This window comes from Aotus nancymaae, unplaced genomic scaffold (assembly GCF_030222135.1).
Source record: "Aotus nancymaae isolate 86718 unplaced genomic scaffold, 86718_ANA_hifiasm-v0.15.2.pri h1tg000011l, whole genome shotgun sequence".
Lineage (NCBI taxonomy): Eukaryota > Metazoa > Chordata > Mammalia > Primates > Aotidae > Aotus > Aotus nancymaae.
In genome coordinates, this window is record NW_026988422.1 from 15771956 (window position 1) to 15795422 (window position 23467).

Genomic DNA, 23467 nt, shown 5'->3' on the forward strand with positions numbered 1-23467 from the left:
TTTTGAAACACTACAAACTTTACAAATTTTCATTAAAAGACACATAGACAAAACTTCAAACCTATGCTTACTTATAGCCCTGGTCTTGGTCTTTTTACTTAACTGGTAAAATAGGATAGCCTTATTCATGTCTCTAAGGGGTATTTTCCCTTTTTGCTTGTTGTTTACTATAAGAGCAATCATGTCTGATTTTAAGAATGATGCAAATGTATTTCAAATTTACAGAATACCATAGAATACTAATGTGTAGTTCAAAGTATCACAAAATGTGTTTGGAGCATCTTGAGTTTTGTCAAAACATACAATGTTCCACACAGGCATCAGTGCCCAACTTTACCCTATCACCCTTTCTGTCCACTCAGGAGTCTCCTTTGGAAATTTATCTCTCTGGAGGACAAAACAAGTCCTTTGAATACTTCCATCTTGTTTAGCAGAGTCATTCTAAAATATTTGTTAAAATCTGTGATAATAGGTTCTGGAGATCATGTTTCTTATTCTTCTAAATGCTGGTATTTCAAATGAACAAATAGGATATTAAAGATCTATCCTTTACTAATGTCAAAATATGTTCTGTCAACATTTAGTATTGTTAAAATTTAGACCCAAAGACTCACCACAGCCTTTGGATCTCATTTTATCTGAGGTTCATGAAAATATATTTGACTTCTTCGCACCTCAATATTTTGGACTGCCATTTAGAGATAATGAGAGTTACTAACCAGTAACTCTCATGAGAAACATCCTGTTAGTAATGATGAAACATTCTGAAATAAAAAAGTACGGGTAAGTGCCAGGTATTTATTTAACAAATGTATGACAACATGGTAATCATAGAAAATAACCCATCTATTCCTCACTTTGGGATATAGACTTAGTGGTAGTATATAAAAAGGAAAGGATGCTTCCCGTCAGGAATGGAAATAAAATTGTACGCTGAGAATGTAGCTTTCGTAACTGCCTGCATGTTTAATTTTAAGGTCTCTAACCAGTTGCAACCAGTTATGAATGACATGCTGCCCATTTCTGCAATTCACTGTAACTTGTGTTGAGAAAGTTATGTTTTATGGTTAATTATCCATGGTCTGTTTTAAAAAATAAATCAAACCATTGTAAACCACTAGGATTTGCAGCTCTATTTGAACTTTACTGTAATTTTGATCAAACATTTTGTAAATAAAAACAAACTGGTTTCTCCTTGCTTTTAGTTGTTTGTTATAAATATTGTGGCAATGGTGGGAGAACAGCTATGGATTATTTACCCTCAGTTTCATGAGTTGTGAGTTATTGGCCTTATCCTCCTTTATAAGTATAAATAAATGTATAGTATTATATTCCAAGTCCTGTAAGACAAATGGAACAAGTAAATTGAAACCTTTTAGATCCAAAATCTTTTATGCAAAGTCATAGAACAACAAAACAAAACCCAAATTAACATTTAAAAAGCTTCTACTGTGGAGCAACAAAGTCTTTAAATATTATATAATCTGCATTTAAAAATTGCTTGTCTAATGGGCAGCAGTCTATCAATCATTTGACAACCTTTTCAATGCCTTTAACATTTAGAAACTACAGGTGGTTTTCTCAGAGATCGCCCTGCACCCCCAATACCACCACCACAATGAAAGTCTTGAAAATGGCCAGCATGATTACTTTAAGCCAAAATTGATTTAGAAAAATCAGGAATTCGCATAGCTAAAAGTAATGAAACACTATATAAAAGAAGAAATCTATAGAATTTTTTATAGTTACTATCCTAGGACTTACATAAACAAAAGAAGTTCGAAAACAATTGTCCAGAGAAAGTGAGAAAAGCCAAAATTCAAAGGACCCTGTGGCAGAGTGCATGAGGAGCATATTCGATAGCTAGAATCATAAGTACCTAACACATTTGCATATGAAACTTAATGAGGATCACCAAAGTAGCTTGCCAAAAATTACGTTTTTTAAATGAGCCAACAGTCTATGTAGCACTGACCCCTAAAAGGAACCTCTAGGGAAGATGTAAAATTGTCTTCTGAAATTTGCTTCTCTTATAAAGACAGAAAGGATAACAAGAGCTTTCTCATAAAATGAAGTGATCAATCAGTCCACTACTAGAGCCTGAAGAGTTATACATCAGATCTCCTCTTACCCTTTATTTCTTGCATGGCTTATTGCTTACCTACAACAGCACTATGAAGGGATGGACATAGCAGGTCCCTTACCAGCTCACTGAAAAATGGAAAATATTTATGACGGTACTACTGTGTGCCAGACACAACTGGAGTGATTCTGCTTGAAAAGGTAAGTCAGTAACTGAGGTTCCTGTTGCCACATTAAAAAAAAACCAAAAACTATCCCTACTGCCAACAGCAATAAGAAGAGAAGCTAGGGTGAAAGAGTTGTGACAGACTTAGGAAAAATTTGAAACTGTTTAAAATTCTCCCTAGCCTCTTTTCTTGCATGTCCGAGGAACAGAAAGCTTTAGGCCTGCCACCTGTCCTAAGCCTGGATCCCATATTATAAAAATAAAAAATAGAAAGATGAGAAACAGCTAATGTGTTCCCAAGGCCGTGGTTACAACAGAAAATGAGAGCCGAGAAGTCTACATTGGCACACACTGATCTTTGAAAGGTCAGTCCTACCCTAGTACAATTCTGAGAGCATGAAAACCCAACAAGATGAAAATGGAAGCCATTCTGACAATAGAAGGCAGGGAAAAGGTTCAAAGAATTTCCTCTGCTTCTTTTATAATGAGATATTTTCAACTATTTTTGACAACCAATAAAATGCAAATCTCTCTCACTTTTGTGTTCTAAGTTTTCTTTTAAATCTAGGCAACCCATTTGAAAATTAGGGTACTCAGAATAACTTCTTGTATACAGAACTACACATTACAAAAAGCATAGTGCAGACTCTTAATCATATTAAAATCATATTATAAACAATGCACTTTACATGGTGCAAATGTTTTATGTTTTTCTTTTGACAATAAGGCAACTATATGTAAAATTGCATATTGGAATCCAAACTCAACTATAGTACATGTAGAGGAAACCTTAGAAAAATGCATATGGATTTCCCAGTAAAAGACTAGAATATTCTGACCAATTTTTATTATTTCTCTGCAATAAATTTATCTGAGCTATAGATCCTGTTAAGAGAAAAAAGCTAAACGGGAAATGTATTTATAAAATACTTTAAATATATATACTAGTTTAGTCATTATTCATATTAAGATCACAAAAGATTTCCACAGGTCATCATAAATACAGAGATGAGATAATACCAATAATCTTGATCATCCAGTTGTTAAAAGAGAACCACACATTTGGGCAATGAAACTTGTGATTTTTATTTTTGTGCACCAGATTTTTCCATACCAAGGAATTCTAAATTGCAAGAGTTAACTCATAAGACAATGTTAAACATATTCATAACTTGAGTAAAATCAAATGAGCCAATTTTTTTATGGCTTTAATATCCAGAAATAAAGTATGATCTTAAAGAATAATGCTGATCCTACAGACAAGGAGATCAAGTGCTTCAATAGTTCCTCCTCGCACACTAATGATCGCATCCATCCTTTCTTCCACCCGCCTCCCACCCTTTCTGGATGTATTAAAAACAATCAAAACTACCACCACTGATGCTAGCCTTCACACACCTGAACTTAATTTCTTTCTCAGAGATGCCTAACAGTGCCTAGTGCTGTGCTATTACTTTATAACTATTTTATGACCATTTGAGAGGCAGAAACTAAAAAGGAAGAACAAAACAAAACAAAAAATCTCTCCAACCTCCCTTATCAGACAAATCCCTGGTTCCCAGAGGACATCAGTCAGTTAAGCAAAACCGAATATTATAATGGAAGAAGGACTGATAAATTGCATATACATCTCACTGTGTTCTCACTTAAGCTAGAAAGGGGGTTACTGCAATGAAAGAAATGGGGCAGTGTGGGAACGGGGTGAAGGGCTACAGAGAGGTAGAGCAGGAGAGAGAAGGAAAGAGAGAGGAGACTTATTGTACATTTGAGACATTAAGAAAGGCAGTACAATGAATCCAGAGGTGTTCCAAGGAGAAATGTGACAGAAAGTTCTAAATGAGAATTACAGAAACTATTCGTCCTTAAATAAAACTGTTTTTTAGATGATGAATTCTATAGAAAGCCTGAATTAACTGTCTCTGTTGTAGCATCTAGATGTTTTCTCTTTCATTAAGACTTTGGGGTTTGAATGTACTTTGTCAAAAAAAAAAAAAAAAAAGCCAACCAAAAAGCATTAGAGCTTTATATAGCTCCCAAAGTAAAAAGCAAGAGAAAGATGGGTTTATATAACTGGCTTTTTTACATAAATATTACATCAGGATACATTTCAAGTGAAAACACACAAACACACACACACCCGTCTTCCTTATACTCTATTTTAAAATTCATTTCATACTTTAAATGTTGTTGGTTTTTCACAAAATAAGTAAAAACGAAGTCACAACATCTCAAAATAAGTTATATTACCTGGAAAATTAACCCAACATATGGGTCACAATGTCTTGTTTAAAGTCATTTAAGGTGCTGACAATTATAGGACATTTTGCTGCAGCCTAGGGCAACTAGAAAGGGCCATGGATGTTAACTAACTCCCTTCTAAACAGTCTGAGAAAAGGGAAAAAAAACTGTAAGTTTCTCCATCTGTTATTTCCTTTTTTTTTCTTTTTGGCTGTGGAAAAGTAAAATTATGCAAGAGCTTTTGAATGTAAAGGCTGTGTGTGCTTTTTCCCTTTTTGTCTCTGTGTACCGGTTAAGTGATGTTGCGTAACTGAGTACAGAGTAGGCGGTTAGCGTTTACTATTGATTTACACTATGCCATCTAATGAATTCAGAACACTAAAAAGAAAGGAGCAGGAGAGGGAGGGAGGAAGAAGAGAAAGGGAGAAATAGGGAGAGAAAAAATAAAGGAACGAAGGGGAGGGAGAAAGAGCTTATTCAGAGAAACAGTTCTAATGACTGGAATAGGTTCATTTTTATTTCCTTTAGCTCTGTCTTTTGGTTATTGTTCAGCTTTCACAAAAAATGGTCTTGAGCTGGTGACCCCAATATTCTAATCCTATTTCTCATGAGGATTACTGGCAGGTGAAAGTCTGAGAGTACTAATGTGTCAAATTACTTCAAAGCAATTTCACTAAACTGTAAGACTCCCCCATATGCAGTTATTAATGATTTTCTCTATGTATTTGTGAATCTGTATCCATGATCACCACTGCTTTGGTCCTACTGGCTCACCTAGTCAAACATAATTTTTGAAATATACCAAGGCAATATCATCAGGGTGAAGAAAAATACATTCTATTTTACCCATCTCCTTTAAAAATACATAAAGAACACATTTAGAAATCTTTAAATAGATCACTATTTTACTTTGAAAACAGACATGCCACAAATTGTTTGGCTGAACAAAACAGCCCAATATAGGATAATAAAAGAGAAACAGGCAAAATGAGGAAGAATGCTAAACTGAGGAACAATATTCATAAAGAAATTTAAATAATTTCTTATGTCTACGGAGAGCCTTTAACTTTTGTTTGGGTGGATTACAGACATTCTCGGTCTCTCAAGCCTGCTCACTGCTTTCCATGCCATATAACGAATTCCCAAAGCGGGAGCTAGAAAGAAAGGGTGACGTTGTTTCTGCTGTTAGGTACAGCTCCTTCCTGTACCTGAGTGCCCTTCTATGGCTGAGAACAACCACTAAGGTGAGAAAGAGAAGTTCTCTTTATTTAGCAATCAGCTCAAGAGCTGGGCAGGGAACTTGTGTTCTCCCTCAATGTGTGTTTGCAAATGATGACTGGGAAAAATCACGGGAGGTTATCCAAAGGAAAGAACAAGAGTTGGGGTTTCTAGTCATCCAGTTGTCTTCTCTTTTCAGCCATCTGAGCTTAGAAAATATTAAACAGATGCCTACTCTATCCACTTGTCAAAGATGCTTTAATGACCAATAGCGGTATGCACACAGTTGTATACCCAGCACTTACCATGGTGCTTGGCACATTTCTTTTACTCGGCAAATATTTATTGAAAATGAAAAGTGATTATGGGAGAAATAGCTCTGTAGAAAGAGTGCACTAAAAAGGCCTCAGAAAAAATATATTCCAATGTTTTACAAGAAATCTGAGGCTCTATTGCACTATCATTTATCTGCAGAAAAAATAATACTGTAAAAGAAATATCAGGCAGTTATTTAGGGGTCAGTTGACTTCAGTTCCATTTTATTAGGAAAAAGCTTAACAAAAATTATAATACTGATAACATCAGCAAAGTTTTGTGTTCATTTCCACCAGCCCTTTTGGTCTGTCTTTCATTTCAGTCTTGGGCACAGAAAAGTCCATTTTAATTTCCATGGGCACATTCTAAAGAAAAAGTCATGGGATATCAACGTAATTCATCTTTTAAAAAATACTGAGACAAATGTAGCCTTTTAGTAATGGAAGACAATATGGCTTTTTGTTGAAGGGCAAGGCAGGTTGAGTTTTGATTAGGTTACACAAATTTAAATTACTAGAAGGACAACCAAGAATGTACTGATTTCCATTTTCTTGGTTAAACAGGAGTTTTCTTTGCTTTCTTTTTTTTTTTTTTTAGAAAAAAATTAATTCTGGCTTAGAAAGTCAAAAATGCCACCTTTCAGTTAATTGGAGGATAAGACTTTTAGAAAAAAAATTGCAGCTACAATTTCTCAAAAATTTCCGTGGAAGATTCCACTAAAAAGCATGTTCAGCAATAGTAGCTATATTCTTTTTAAAAATAGGGCTGCCATCTTGTTAATTCTGTAGGACTAAGCATATAGATCTTAGTCAAAACCTTCAAAAAGTTTTTTTTTCCCCCTCTAACTTTCGTCATCTATTTAATGTAATTGAATTCAGCAACTTACTTCAATAAGCATCCTGGCAGTATGTCAACAAAATCGCTCCATGTGCTCTTTCATTTAAAAGTGGATGAGAACTTGCCTGTCCTTCTTCATTTTATATGAAGATTCTGAGGCTCAGAATTAATTTTCTCAAAGGCATATATTTTGAGGCAGAGCTGGGACTAGTATCTAAAGCTCAAAGTTCGTTTTTTTCATAGCACAGACTAAATCAAAGTGTATAAATTCAATCTTATTTTAAATGCCATAGGGGAAGATTTCAAAGGATTCTTTTATAAGACAAGGAATTCTTACATTATGTAAAATGTTCACCTCAAAGCTATCTTATACTTTTTTTTTAAATCTTAAATGTGAGCCTACTGTTTAAATTGCTGCTTCTCCTTTTCCTTGTCTTAATTTTTGACTCTTTAAAGTCTTTGCCTCCTATCCTCTCACCTCTACTCTGTGTCTAGTTCATATATGGCCCTTCCTGACTTCATATTCTTCCTTCTCTCTCCCTTTTCATCTGTTTATCAAACTTTTATTTATTCTTGTTCCTCATAGAAATCATTTCCTTGTAATGTCATATCCTCAGAAATTATAAAGGAAGAAAAAAGTGTAAATTTAGTATTATTAAAATAAATAGACATTTGGTTTATATTTAAAACAAAACTGCAATAAGATTTTGACAGAGTAAACTACAGCTGTAGGCTTCCCTATAGAAAGTTACAGCATCTAGACCTCCATATTATCAGTATGAAAACCGGGGCCCTGAATTTCGAAGTATTTCATCAAAGATAGAGAGCAAAGGCTCATGATCTCCAGACCACTCATTTTTCCAACTCACTAGGACACCTTTCGTTTCCCTTTTCTTTCTTTCCATTCTACATTACAGATATTTGAGACTGATTATGGCACAGCTGGAGGAGACCCAGAGAAATATCAGTGGCTTAAAGTGGTCAAACTCAATTCTGGGGAAAAAAAAAAAAAGTCAGAAAGACCTGCACACTAAAATTGTAGTTACACGGAAAATGAACTCTGAGGAGGTTAAAAGGGTCCTCTGACATGAGAAAGTAGTCTCTGGATAGCAGGGACATTGCTGCCAAAATCATTGTAATTAAGATTGGGTCATTGTTTCCATTATAAACCTTATGCTTATGGGGTTTGTAATTCAGCTAAAATTATCAGCTCTAGGCTGAAATGCAGCTCCAAGTATCTTAGAGTGGGAGGTGTTTCCCCACTCCTATTTCTTAAAAAAGAAAATATATAGCAATTATTTACACTTTCAATGAGAGTTATATTCTGACCCTTCTCCTAAAAAGGGTAATCAATGAGCTTAATCTAGAGTGAGCCAAGGTGAGCAACATCCACTGTGGAATGAGGCACATTAACCTGGCAGATGAATGGGCAATAAAAGGATTTCCTATTGTTTCATAAAGCTTAATGTACATCACTCCATTCCACTATCGATGTGAATAGGATTTCAGCAACACTTTGTTGAAAAGTCTCCCACTTCTGTTTGCCAACTCATTATTGTAGGAAACATTACAATTAAAATGATAGGAAACAGGAATTTCTGATGGTTTCCTTAGATTTCTTTCCTCATAAGCTCATTCTCAGGGTTGGTATTAGATAATCAATAATTTCTAAAATCCCTTGCTCCTGTTTCTTTAGCATTGTCTACAATATTGGATAGCTACAGTGTAATGCTATGTGCCACCATGATGTAGAGGGACTGGGGAGTAAATCATAGCTATATATTAAAATTAACAGGCCAGAGGAAAGTGGTATTTATTGAATAGATACTACATGACATATATCCCATTAATATTATTTCATTTAATACAAACCTCCTGTGAAGTAGCATTTGCCTACGTTTTATAGATTAGCAACATAGTTAAAGAGCTGTTAGCTAACCTGCCTAAGGAAACAGAGCTAGCTAAAAAAGTTGTGAAGTGAGGTTTGAATCAAGATCTGTTTGACTCCCTGGCCCATATGCACTGCAATGCACTGCAACACCAGGAACAGAATATGGAACCATCTAACTGGAAAAAAAAAAATTCTCCATGCCTACGATTAGAGCTACCTCATGCTCCAAATAGGAGGTAGAAAGGGTGAATGACTCCTAAAACGGGATTCTTGCTTTGCTCTTGGCTCTGATAAATCCCTGTTTATTCAAATGAAAATATCCAAATGCATATTTGGAAAATGTTTTGTCTTAGATAAGGAAATGCACAATCTCCTAGAAACCTTTAAATGAGATCAGACATTTGAATGTTTACAAATATTCTTTTAAAGATTTATACTAGAAGAAAAATTTAAAGCATAATGCATAAAAAACTCAGATGATTGGCTAGGCAAGATGACTATAATCCCAGCACTTTGGGAAGCTGAGGTGGGTGCAAGGCTTGAGCCCAGGAGTTCGAGACCAGCCTGGGCAACATAGTGGAACCTGATCTGTACAAAACAAAGCCAAAAAAAAAAAATTAGTGGAGATGGTGGCACGTACCTGTAGTCCCAGCTACTCTGGAGGCTGAGGCTGAGGACTGATTGAGCCCAGGAGACCAAGGCTGCAGTTAGCCATGATTGTGCTACTGCATTCCAGCCTGGGTGACAGAACAAGACCCTGTCTCAAACCTCCTCCCACAAAAAAATCAGATGATTAATACAACATTAACATTTCATGGATGTGTGTGTGTGTGTGTGTCTATGTGCATATAAACATATAAATACACACATACACAAATTTTTTTGTTGTTGCCAAAATCTCTGGTAATTATTATAAAGGACTTGACAAAAGCTAAACAGTAAATATGTTACACCAGGAGAAAAGGAAACAAAGAACAAGAAAAGAGGAATATGTGTATATACATACTTCCCTCAGAAGTCTAATCCTAAAATATATTTTTAAAATTATGCTTTAAGTTCTGGGCTATATGTGCAGAACGTGCAGGTTTGATACACAGGTATACATGTGACATGGTGGCTTGCTGCACCCATCAACCCATTATCTACATTAGGTATTTTTCCTAATGCTATCCCTCACCCTACCCCCCACCCCCCAACAGGCCCCAGTGTGTGATATTCCTGTCTCTGTGTCCTTGTGTTCTCATTGTTCAACTCCCACTTAGGAGTGAGAACATACGGTGTCTGGTTTTCTATTCTTGTGTTAGTTTGCTGAGAATAATGGTTTCCAGCTTCATCCATGTCCCTGCAAAGGACACGAACTCATCCTTTTTTATGGCTGCATAGTATTCCATGATGTATATGTGCCACATTTTCTGTATCCAGTCTATCACTGAATTCCCTAAAACATTTTTTAAGTGAAATGGGACATAGTGCTTTAGTCTAAACTGTGTGTGTGTGGTTATGTGTGCGCGTGTATGTGTAAAGATAAAGGAGTTTTGCTATGTTATTTTGGCAAGTGATTATTTTTTTAAAATCTTTGCTGAATCGTTTTATGTAGATATACTATAATATACTAAAAATAAATACTTGTTCAAGTTAACATTAGAGCTCATCAGGTAAGTAACAGAAAATTTTTTTAAAAATCTGTAGTCTGAAATGCTGTAGACGACGCCATTATACATTACATTAAGTATTCTTTATAAATTGAAAAGCATACTCCATTTTATTCACACAATGCAGTTCTTTTGGATGAATCTTACATGTGCGTGTGTGTGTGTGTGTGTGTGTGTGTGTGTGTGTGTTAGAGAGACAGAGTGTGTGTGTGATCCTCAATACCACTGAGGCACTCTTTAAAAATATTTTTAAATCATAATTTGGTGAAGAACTTAACAACAAAATAACTGAAGCCAGATTTGAGAGAAGAAGAATGAACAGTTCTTCAGGAAGCACCAATTTGATTTCTTAACATTCAACGAGTCTTTATTGCTTTGCCCTTCCCTCCTTTTTTCCCTCAAGTCTAAACTATGATTTGGAGCAGAAGTTAGGAGAAACACATATTCTTGACCCTTTTCTCTCATCCCTGTAAGGAAAAGCAATGGCAGACTAAGACAAAGAGCAATTGCAACAACTTTGACAGTTTTGTGGTACTGGGAGAAAGCAGGCTTTGTATTTGTACATTTCAAGGAATTTCTCCAAATTTTAGCTTCCTTGAATGTGCCTACAACAAAGCTGAAGAAGAGATAAGCTCTGTTAGGGAAATAGATGAGGTTTAGAGAGGGAAAAAGGAGGCACTACTTTTTTTTTTTTTCAAATAGCATTCAAACACATGAGCAAGATAGAACTTGCAACATTAAAAAGTAAATTAGCCAGCTAAAAATAACTCACAATACCCCCTTCACTAAAACAAAATAAAATAAAACTCCCAACCAATTATTTTGACTGGTAAAAACAGACAGTGATATGAAAGTAACAGATGGAAGTCCAGTTTTACTCACACAACATACTCACTAAAGACAACTGCAAGCATCCTCATGACAATACCAACAATGGTCACTTTAGCCTGGGCCTTCAAAATATCTCCTTTAGGTGAGTTTCCTTAAAGACTTCAAAGGGGCTTGTAGAAAATAATGTAGAAGGAAACTAACTCATCTGTCTATATCTAGAAATAGGCAAGAGTTGCAAATCACAGCCTGTGGACAAAAGGGATCCAGGTGTCACATTTGCCAAATCTTTTTGTAAGACTGGAATAGATTTTCTTTTCTTATTTATTTTTTGTTGTACGGGAGTATTTTTAGGAAAGGTGACATTTCTGTACTTTTAAAAACACAACACTACATATCACCTAAAAACTTTCCTAAATCAAATAATTAACAGTATTAAATCTTTCTGCTAATTTCTCCTCAAAGTTGAAAGAGAGGTTATTTTCTTACCTTACACTGTGCCTTCTGATATGACAGTGTCATTCAGTCAATAATTTCAATGTCAGTTACTGATTTCCAACTCTTTCACTACAAAGACTTCAATAATGAAATGGTGCTGATCTGCTTGCTTTCACTCTATATAACGTCTATATTTATATGCTTATGCTTCTATTTGGATCTATATTTATCTGCTTTATCTGCCTACAGTGCATCTGTTTCTCATACACACAGACATATATTTATATATATACACACATACTGTATATATATATATAGGTTATATATAAACACACATACCCACAAAAATGTACGAATGTATGCTAGTGTGCTTACTTCAACAATCATGCAGGTGCATAAATATTCAGACACATGACAAATATATAAAGAACATAAATGCACATGTAAACATAGTTACACAGGAAAAAGAATATCTTAACAACAGCCCTGTCTGCCGTACTTGGCTGTTGGCCTATGAGACGTACACACTGTTGAGTGACATGTCATAGACTACTTTGAGAAGGAGAAAAATCTTTTGAAGGCCAAACTATATGACTAAATCAAGATAATGCATTCTAACTCACTCATTTTATTGATGAGGAGTCTGAGATACTAAGGTGAATAGCAAAGATTTTACAGCTTTCTGGAGCCAGAGTTGAAAGTTTTAACCAAGTCTCTGCCTGCTAGACGAATGCCCTTTCTACTACTATAGTAGGGAACTGAAATATGCAAAATTTCCCTCCCGCAACAAAAAATTACTCCAATGATATGTGAAGTGATTTAAGGCCTTAATAACTTCCAGTCCATGAACACTTTATGTCTTTTGCAAAGGATTATAGCAAACTGATAATATTGAATCAGATTGGAAATAGGACCATAAGAAGGCAAAGAGAAATAGCAAAAGGAAGAAAGACCTGCACCCACTACTTCTTTTTCTTTTGGTGCAACACTTCCAAAAACAAACACCCATTGAATAAAACAAAGCCAGTTTCAAAATTTGGTACTTTTCCCCACTCAAGCGTTAAGGATAAATTCAGAAAAGAAACTAAGTCTACATATGGTAGGTAGTTTTATGCAAATCTCTTCAGATAGTAACCAGTTGTGAGCAATCCGAACATAGAGTAATTTTACACTTTGGCCGGCTAACACAGAACCCAGCACTGGGAGATGTCATGTGGATCTGTGAAACTCCCTGGGGCATACTGTATCCATAAGCCAAAGAACAGAAATTATACTGATCCATACATGCAGCTCTTCATCTGTGACATATTGATAATTACTCTTCATTTGTGAATTAAATCCTAGTTATAAAAACAAGTTTCAGACATTTGTCACAAATGGCATATTTTACTTAACTCTTTCATAACACCATCTAGCCACGGCCTATAGGAAATGGGAGCTACCATACTCCCATATATGGTGCGATATTAAAGGAAGAATATGATATGGAGAAAGAGAGAGAGACAGACTTGAGTTTGAATCCCATCCAATAAACAATAAAGCTTTAGGCATATCACTTAAATGGTTCTGAAACCTCATTTTCATCACCTGTGGAATAAAGAATAAAACCACCTATTTTGCAGGAACATTGTGAGGATTAGAGATATCTCAGCACAAAGTCCCCCTCATAAAAGGGGGCATTAAATATTAATTATTATATGTTTAAGAAGGCTATTTGTATGTGACTTTCTCTTGTATAAATGATATATAAATCTTCTGGGAGTAAGAGAAGATGTGAGGTATTTTTTATGCTGTTTTAATAAAAGACAAACTTTTTGGTGATCACATGTGTTCCGTGTAAAAGTAAAAATAAAAGCATATCATAGTATAACAATTTCAGTGGAAGATTTTAAAGCACTTAATAACCCTTGACTTTTGTGATTGCTGGTACCCTCATTTAACAGTTGGGCATGGGGTTCAGAGATACATCCTCCAAATCAATAATAATAATAAAGAAATAACCAGCAGGGGTTAGTAGAATTTCTGTCTTTAACATCTGAATCCCACAGTGTCCAGCTAAGAAATAACTGCTGCAAGGTCACAGATACAAAGGGCCACACTTTCCCCAAAGCTCTTTGAGATTATTCACTGAGGCTAAAACATTAGGTAATGCTATGTACATCTGCTGAGATAACAAGGGTGAGTCAGGGTTAGGTCAGGGTTTCAGGTTAGAGGGGTGGGCTAAAGAGTAGCTTTCAGATCAAATGATGAGAGTAGTTTAATTTAAGCAAAGAACAAGCATACAATATTTCAAATAAGAGGGAAAAAAGGGGATGCAACTACAGTCAAGAGAAGGTGGATAGAATACAGACCCTGTGGAGCTCAAATGGGTAACTGTGGCTCAAAGAGGAAACCCACCCACATTCACACACACTTAGAAGAAAACAAAAAGCCCAGGGTGCAGCATAAATCCCGCTATCCCAATAACACACACAGATGTTCCACCATTGTTTTCTTTTATGCACATTTTAATTAAGAGATCAGAATCAAGCATTAAAATGTTATTAAATGGTTTGTTTACATTTTTGCTATATGTCATTTATAATGCATTTTCTAAATGTGTGTATATCTATTCAGAAGGACTATCTGGAATTTTTATGTCAGTGTTACAATTGTCCCACTAACAAACAACCATTTTTGCTAACCAAATATGTGTCAGAAATCCTTTTCAGTTTAAGCAATGGGACAGGAGCTCTCACTCTAATTATACGTCAAGCAATTCCCTACCCCTAACCACACCTCCCATCAGCATGACAAACTCCACCACAGTACTTCAAGACAACAGGAAGGTCCAGGTACACTGGCAACCTTTCTGATTTTTCACAAGAGTCCCAATTTCAAATATTCTCCCATTATCTTCACAAGAAAATAGTCTTCATATACATGTCAGACCCTTTCCCTATAGCAGTTTTGAAAACATCAGGAACTCAAAGCTACCGTATGTAGGACCCTGACCTATGAGTGTCCCCTGGAGGGGACACAGTGGAAGAAGTGGGAACTAGAAGATTTTTTTTTTTTTCTCCACAATCCATCTCCTATTTCCAGTCTAAAAACTTATCTCTATTTGCCTGGGCAGGAATTTGAGTTCTCTATATTATTCTGGAGTTAAAAGAAGTATGTCTTTCCCATCTCTAAGATTCCATAGATATCAAGGCTGATGCACACAATCCACCTGCATGTGTGGATCACAGGTATCCTATAGTCTGCTTCCACCATATAACTTAAATACTTTTAACCACAAGCCATTGTCTTAGAAGCCCACAACTTAAATTGTACCTTATAAATCGTGGTACTTGGAATTGTAAAGTTTCAGAAAGCAGGAATCATATCTCCTTCATGTTCACTTCAATGCCTAATGCATTGTGAGTGCTCAATTAGGACAAGTAAGAGAGGTAAGGTTTTTTCTTTCTATTTGTTTGTTATCCAGGATAAGCAGAATGCTCGTACAGAGCATGCAAAAGAAAAAAACACAATCTAATTTCACTGTCAATTTATATTCTGTCAACTGTCTCATTTGCAGCAAAAATGACTACAAAAATGTTTTGGTTACTGTAAGTGTAAACCTTAAGGTAAGAGTTAAATTAAATCTGCTACAACTGGCGGACCAGAAAGGGCTCAGAGAAAAGCAATAGCATGGCTTTGAATCAAGTTCCTTTTGGAAGAAAACTTTAAGATGTTACCACAGAAAATATAAAACTGGCAAAATGCTCTGGAGGGCATCTCAGCAATACACACTAAAAACTTAAAAATATATGAAGACTGTTGACTCAGAAATCTCACCTCTAGGAATGCATCTAAAGGAAATACTCAAAGATCTATACAAAGATTTAGAAGCAAGAATGTTTACCACGGCATTATTTGTAATTGTGAAAGACTGGAAACCTTGTCTGACAATAGAGAGTTGATTAAATAAATGATAGTACATTCTTAGACTTAAATACTATGCAGTTTAAAAAATCATATTTTAGATACCAGGTAATGATAGCAATAAATGTTTTTGGAATATTGTTAAGCAAAAAGGCATATGACCAATAGTATATGTACAGGAAAGATCCATTGTTCAAGTAAATATTGCTAAGTTAAATATTGTTATGTTAAATAATGTTTAAGAAGTGGTAGCTGTGTACATGTAAGGTGGAAAAAGACCGGAAAACACTAAAAGTGGTTGTTTCTGGGTAGAGAAATAATAAATAGTTTTTGTTTATTTGAACTTTTCCATAACAGCACATTTATTTTATAGTAAAATATTACTTAAAATATTCATCTATACCAATCTTCCTTCTCTAAAGTGATTCTCTGTAGGCATTTTTTTTTGTCTCTAAAAGTCTTCCTTGTCCTTTTTTTTATAGATGTATGTGCTGCATTCTAATATCTTAAGTATTTGGGACTATGTAGTTATAAAAGATACTCTACCTCAGAAATAAAAAATCTTATTAGTGCTGTGGTTTTAATCTTAGGTTCCTCGTCAGAAAAAATACCAATTGTCTGTGAGTTACAAATATGGAATGTTAGGAATTTGAACAGGGCTTCTGTACCTATTTCTCTTTAAATCCTATATTTTGCTTTCAACTCAGTCTCCAGAATATCAATTAGTTATATTATTTAGGGCCCACAGCATGACATTTTTGGTATTTTTTATTTTAACAGTCTTTTGTTTATTTCACCAAAGCTATATCTACTTAATAACATTATAGAGAACAAATAAAGCACTTGGAGTCAGTCATTCAAGAAAAATCATCACAGGTTTGGTAATTTAAGGAGAAGCTTAGTTCAATGCAGTCTGTGCTGTGTATGATGAAATAATCATGGTACTTCTCATTCTTACAGTTCTTTGTAAGAGTCACCACCCCTTTCATGGTTCTTACTCATCCCTATACCCACACTTGACCATAGGTAATTGCGAGAGAGACCATAAAGTAGAAAGAAAATAAAGGAAGACTTAAAAGGCCATGGTAGTTAGTTCCAAGTTATAAAACAGGGAAAGGCTGTTTATTAGTACTCCAGGAAAATTTAGGCAGAGAGGTGGAGAAAATCTGAGCCATGATACTTAATTTACTGGAGTAAAGATCCATGAGCTCCTGGTGCAGGGAGAGACTACTACCCTATCAATCCAGTACATACTACTCATATAGAACTATTAAGTCTAGTAAATAACTGTAGCTTTAAGAAGGGGAAATGTTCTGGAACAGGCTCCCTGTGGAAAATACAAGTGCTAGGGCCTTTCCATAACCTATAATCAGGACTTTCAGAAGTACTATCCAGGCATCTTCATTTTAAGCTCCAAATGTGATTCTGAATTACGCTAGAGGAGAGAACCAATGGGCTACTGGGGAAGTTCAAATCCCTTAGCTCTAGCCAACTTTTATAAATTCATCCCTCTTAACTTCACAAACACATACACTTTGCTCACGCTAGATCAGCGTCCTTGTTCTCCAGCCTTGCTCCATCATAAAGAGAAAGCTAGTTTATGTCTTTGTACAGTCTCCTTAGGGCTTTTTATCTTGAATGCCGTGACTGCTACTTACTACCTGTTCAAATCTTCACTAATTCCAACAATGGGTTAGAGTTTTACCTCCATACTAATTCACACTGATTTTCCTTGAATTAAACTATAGAATCTGTGTCTTCCCCTACTTCTAGTCTTACATCATTATGAAACAATAATTTGTGTTTGTCTTACATCTCAATATGATCATAAACCATATGTGTCCTTAGAAAGTGTTCATATGGTTTTGTTGGTAGCTGTTTGCAATGTATATCAGGGAATTTCAAAAAATAGCAGGCTGAATTAAGAGCAGCACTTGCATGTTCATAAACAAATGGGACATGTATATTTACAAAAAATGGGACATGTATATTTACCTCCAAAAAATTCTCAAGAGTTCATTTCTCGTATCTTGTAGGCTTATGCTCTAGAGAAAATACATATGCAGAAATGAAAACAGCACTTGAATCTCCAGTCTAATCCTTCCTCTGAACTCCTGTGTCATGAATCCAACTGCCTACTACATTTCTTTACATGGAAAAGAATTCCAAATTCAACATACTCCAATACTAACTCATAATTATCCCAAATCTGCTCATTTCCACATATCCCTTATAGCTCCCATCTCCATGGGATATTGCTATTCATCCAGTGGCTGAGGTGAAACACCTGAAATTAATCACATCTGATGTCTTTCTTTCTCATGTAAAACCATATCGAGACCCTCAGCAACTTTTGTCAGCCCTACCTTCAAGTTATGCAGTCAAACCACTTTTCATCCCCTTCCCACTGCCATTACTCTTTGCATAACTGGGATACTACAATAACTACTACCTGCTCTTCCTATATCACCCTTGACCCTGTTAGATTGTTCTCCACAGTGTAGCCATGGAACTCTTTCAATATATAAATGAGATCATACATGGTTAAAAAAAATCCTCTATAGCTTTCTGTCAGTCTTTACTATGGTCTATGTGAGCTGGTCCCTATTTATCTACATGATCATTCTTAGTTGTCTCTGCTTCAAAGTCTTTACAATATCCAGTCCCTTTCCCTAAAATGCTCTTCCTGCTGGTCACCACATGATTTGGTTCTTCTCATTATTTAAATCTTAGCTCAAATATCTTCTGTTCAGTGAGACATTTCCCACCTACCCTATTTCAAATAGTACTTTCTAAATTATATATCCCTATTTTCTACCTCCTTATTAAGCATTGTTTTCTTCCTAGATCTGATCATTATTTAAAATGATGATTTTTGTTTACATAATTGTTGGCTGCCTCTCCTTCCACTATAAAATAAGTTTCATAGGAAACTTTGTTTAATTTCTCACTACATTCCCAGTAATTAGAACAATGTCTGAAACATTACAGGTGCTTGATAGCTATTAAATGACTGAATGAATAAGTAGACAAATAAAGTGTTCCAGTACTTATAAATCTCATTCCAGTCACATAAACTTTAAATAGAAAATCTTTATTCTGCATGGTGCAGTGGCTTCTCTGGATTTTCCCAGAGGCCTCTATTCTTTCCATCTGACTGCACAGGCCAGTCTGGGAAACCACCTACATGCAACAGCTCACATTTTATAATACAGTTCTTGGGAGGAGTAAAGTCAAATTAGATAGTTAACTAAAAATAATATCTCTGAGTTTATAAAGGAGACGTTTTCCCAGCCCAACTGGTCCTGGTAAGTTAGACTAGCATCAAATTCTGACATGGCAATCTTGTGCTTGATGAACTCCCAACCTGGAGAGGAGTGAACTATCCTTTTATACTATTTATCTTGTGAAAGTTCCAAGTATAGTTCATCTTTGTATCCACAATGTTAAGAACACTGCTGAGTAGACAGTAGAGCTTCAATAAATGTTTATTAAACAGATGAACAAGCTAATCCATGAAGCAAACAACAACATTCTAAGTGCTGTTCTTCTATGTCTAAGCTTTGATGACATATGCTATATAAAATCCATTCTTGCAACTTTCCTTCATAGATTAGATTGAAAAACTCATTGTGAAGGACTATGTCTTATCCATCTTGTATCCCAAGTTCTTAGTACAGTGCTGGATGTAAAAGGAAGAAAAACTCCAAAGCAAAGGATAGAGAAGTTAGAAGTCCTGGCAGCAATCAGTGTTAAAGAATGCCAGTCTGACGTGATTATCAGATGTTAGGTGATGAAAATCATGCCAGCTAACATATAGATTTCTACCCTGTTTCTACGTAAGAGTTGAGCTCTAAAATTAGTTCCACAGGGGATCAGATTTGAAGGTGATTATTTACTATGAGACTGCTACTTTCCAGAGTATACATGATCAAAGTGCTAGAAACTTAATGCACGAAAATCTACACTTCTTTACTCAACCTCTTTTATAGTTACGTAAAATGCTTTAGCAAAGTAATGTTATAAAATAAAGTTCAGTTTATTCACTAAAGGGCTCAATTTGTTCACTAAATAAAAGGATATAGCAGTTTGTTCACGAAATCAAAGGCTTTTCAAATATAAGAAGCAATAGAAGAGACGACAAAATATATAATGCAACTATTAAATCAATACGCCTTGCAAGTATCCATCATGGTTATAGTACTAACTGCCTTAGTTTGTCCAAGACTGAGGAGGGATGTGAGCTTTCCCTTGTTGAAACAGAGAAAGCTCCAGGCTAGTCAGGACAAGTTGATCACCCTAATAATGACATAACCTGCTAAGTTAATGATTACATATTCAGATTTATTTATATGTAGAATCTATAGGTACATTAATATATCGTGGATAACTAGGCATTACTGGGCTATAAGAGGATTAAGAATTAATCAGTCTGTACTAGTACAACATATAAAGTGCAAATCCCTTGTTTCATTTTCTCTTCATTTCCCCAGATGTTGGACTTCTTACATATGTTTTTAAATTGTATGCTTATATTGATTTTATTATAGTCAGACATTAATCTGGGCTGTTAAGACAATTTCCTTTTTTTTCAGAAGAAAGGGAAAACTGAGAAGCAGCAATGGAGATGAGTCTCAATTGGCGCATGAGCTCATCTGTTTTTTACAACCTCAAGTGTCGTAATTCCCCGCAGAATTAAAATTTCCTAACCCAGAAATTAAAATTTTCATAACTGAGAATGCCGGCTTTTTACATATTCCAAAACCGAACACATGAAGATTAAACTCCAAAACTGATGCAAAATCTACAAAACTATCCCAGCCCTAATTCTGCCTACATATTTATTATAAGACAAACTGAGACAGTCCCCTGTGGTCTCCTTATGGTCCTGATGGCCCCCTAAAGGCATCATCTGGCTTAAGAGAGCTCCAAAATAGTAGTTGGTCTTTGGGCACAGAATAGCCATTGCAATCTGGATTAGAATCTGAAAAATGTTGCATTTTCCAAAGAGATTACAAAGCCAGGCTTCAAACACTGAAGGGTAATACCTTCTTTCTAAGTATCTCTGGTCAGTCTTAGTAACTAGACCTACTTTTGAGGCTCCATTTCTTTTATGTCTTTTAAATTTAATGATAAAAAAGAAATATCTAAATTTATAATATACATGAAACAGTGAAATTAGGAGAAAAATTCTATTTGATGTGTGTCTAATTTTTTAAGCTCCCATGACTAAAAAGATCAACAGTTACCTACATTTGTAATATTTATGCCTCCCAGACTCAGTGTAATGAGTTTCATCTCTGATCGAATTTTTATAAGTGACTTTCATTTACCTGTGAAATAGGTAATAGGAAGCCTTGGTAGGTGCTTTCCCTAAAGAATCAGAGGCAAAAGTTAGCCCTACTGCAAAGAATAGAGAGAAAAAAAATGTCACTCTAATATGCTACTACTGCATTCCTTTGCTTTTTGCAGGAAAGGACAGCTATCATACTAGAAAGAAATACTGAAATAAGTGAAGTACAGAAAAGTGATCAATCAAAATCTGAATACCATAGTCTTCAGCTCTCTCTTCCATGAAACCGTGGTATGTCCTCTTAACTTTGGCCGTGCCCAGCTAAGAGAATTCTTCCATGAGATGAACATGTTTCAGAGCAAAACCTTATTCTAACTGATTGTTTTAAAAAGCCCAACTCTACATTCTGTTCAAGGCTTTGGTTATGTAGGTAAGCCAAAACAGAGGAGACATGACTTCCTCCATTAAACTGGCTGGAGCCCAGATTACACTAATTCAGCCTAAATAGAAAACCTCTGCTTTTCAATCCCTTTGTTCTCTTGGATGTCACAGCTTCCTGCTCTATTCGCTTCCTTTTATAGTCTTCTCTCACCAAGCATTTCAGGGAAAAAAAAAAAAAGCTAAATAAAGATCACAGCCTGTTCCATTGTGTCCCCTTCTTCTTCATCATCTTCTTTTCCATTTGTGCAATGTTGTGGCACCTATTAACTACCAATGTTTTCAGAATGACATTATACAAGGTGCAGGCTGTACCACTGTGCCCTAAAAATATCAACAACTGCATTAGTCTCACAATAATTAATGGCAGGCATTATGCAAATGACAACTTTTTCGCTGCAAAATAATGACATTTCTTCATTTTGAGCAGAGTTATGCAAAACAATGAATTTAGGATGATAAATCACATAGGAGAATTAAGAAAGCCATAACGTTCCTGCCCAGGCAGGCAGAAAGATAGACAGACCAACAATTTAGAAGACATTGTTTGTTCACCACTATAAAAAAAATCATAGCCAGTCGGCCATTAATGTGTGTAGGTTTTTTTCCTTCTCCCCTTTAGGCAACAATGCATAAGGGGATGCTAAATTCTAGCAATTGGATCATTACAAGTCACAAGCAAATTTTTCTTTATTAACCTTAATAAGTCATTCACTCAGAGACTATAGTCATCAAGCAAATAAAAAGTATCACATGCCATTCTGCTACACATTAACTAATTCCTTATGCAAACATCACAACATATAGCAATTACTGCCGCTCAAAAAAACAAAGTCATTTTCAATTTATTTTATTGCTTTTATACTTGGCCATTTCCTGTAGCACATTATCGTTTCTTTCCATAACAACCCGAGGTGGAATGCAGAAGAAATTCAGTAGCAATGAGTCCGTTCCTCTAGCCACCTTTGTTATATTCCCCTCCTGGGGCTTTTAAGGAAGGTTAGGGATAAGGTATGTGCGTGCTTCTTCACAGGAAATGTCCATCAAGCTCTGATAGAAATGGTACATTCAGCTCCTATTCCTGCAGCAAAGAGAGTATGGGGTAGGCAGAAAGACCCGTCTGTCTCCCACATTTGCTACTATAACACTGTCAGCTTTCCTTGTTTCAGTAAAACAGGGTAAAAGTGCAGGTTTATATCTGTCCCTAACAGGTGAATGTTAAAGTCAATATATGCAATGTTAACCTGAGAGATATAGTAATGGTTAATGAGAATTATGGGCTAGTTTGTCTTGCTTCACTCAGCGCATAATTTGTCCCTTCCAGAATGTGAAAGAAGAGCGATAATAAATATTGAACACTAACCCCAACATGCACAATACTAAATAAGATCTTTGTGCATGTGTTTTTTAATTCTACAACATCCTTTATCCAAGACTCCCAGGATGTGGAACGAATGCTAAAGAAACCTTACACATTGCTAGTAGATTATTTTAGCCCATTTTACAGACTGACAAATGGATTCTGAGGAAGTAGAGGCTTTACATAAAGTTGGACTGGAAGAGGTCAGACTATCTTTCCCCTGTTCTAAGCTCTGAGACCCGTGGCCTCTTTCTCATAATCATGAGCACTCTTTCCTGCTGGTAAACAATTATGCTCTAAACAGCTTGTACATGTCCCTTTTCACACAATAGGATGATAATCTTCCTCTGTTCTCCTAAATCCACAATCCATTCCCCACTTTTTAAGGTAGAATATTTCCAAAATACGCACGGGAAAAGCTCCCTTTTCAGTTTCTCCTCCTGAAGGTAATAACATTTTGCAGTTCTCCTTAAATAAAATCCAGTCCATGCTGGATCAATAAGAATGATGCCCATTTCCCTAATGGCAGCCGATTGCCATTTGCTATTCAAATCAGACTAGATAAATTACAGTACATGCCAGGGAACAGGCCAGTGAATTAAGACAGGCCTCCAGAGGACCAGCGATATTATTAATCTTTTAAGACACTATCATATTTCTTCTTGACAGTGTGCGTAGACTCACAGACACACTGCACCCAGATTGAAATATCAGCTGCTGAAAAAAATCAATAGTGTTAGAAACACAATAATTTTTGGTCTGCAGGGCCTACACTAAGCAACACTTGGACCCCTCCTACGCCATA

The 23467-nt window shown here is 35.7% G+C and overlaps 1 protein-coding gene across 19 annotated transcripts in view; it reads right to left on the reverse strand.

Annotated features, from left to right (window-relative positions):
* Window positions 1–23467, reverse strand: part of ZBTB20 (zinc finger and BTB domain containing 20) — an 822970-nt gene that overhangs the window by 380948 nt on the left and 418555 nt on the right. The window contains exon 5 of one of the 19 annotated variants that reach the window (XR_010341998.1): window positions 19933–22383. The exons of the other annotated variants lie outside the window; for them this stretch is intronic. The gene's annotated coding sequence lies outside the window, so the exon portion shown is untranslated. Of the gene's footprint in view, window positions 1–19932; window positions 22384–23467 lie in introns of those variants that run through there. 19 annotated transcript variants of the gene reach the window in all.